The sequence below is a fragment of the Triticum aestivum genome, chromosome 3A (assembly GCF_018294505.1).
Source record: "Triticum aestivum cultivar Chinese Spring chromosome 3A, IWGSC CS RefSeq v2.1, whole genome shotgun sequence".
NCBI classification, from domain to species: Eukaryota; Viridiplantae; Streptophyta; class Magnoliopsida; order Poales; family Poaceae; genus Triticum; species Triticum aestivum.
Window position 1 is genome coordinate 708,038,399 of NC_057800.1, and position 429 is coordinate 708,038,827.

A 429-nucleotide genomic window follows, 5' to 3' on the forward strand; every position below is an offset into this window, starting at 1 on the left:
CCTATAAAGCACGGCAGCAGTGTAGCGCTTGGAGTCTGCAGAGGATTGAGAGAAGATCAACTGAGCAAAGGCCAAAGGGGCGTGATGATGGATCCCCAGAATTGAAATCTGCCGCGTACATAACCGGATTATTAAGGAAATTACCGGGGGACGACTGAGAGGCTGGAATACATGTACGGCATCGAGCGTCGGCGGCCTAGGGCTGCGTCTGCATGATGGAACAGAATAGGAAGGGAACCGTCAGAATCGGATCAATCGCTGATCCTTTTTTCACGTGATCCCTCTCCTTTTTTATGTGAATGAACCGCTGGCTGCCTCGCTCGCTAGCTTTTCCGAGGAAACAAATCGATCGATCGACCTGCTGCTCCCTACGCGCGTCTGCAGCATGGGCCATAGGGGGCCCCTGAATTTTGGGGGCCCGGGGCGGCC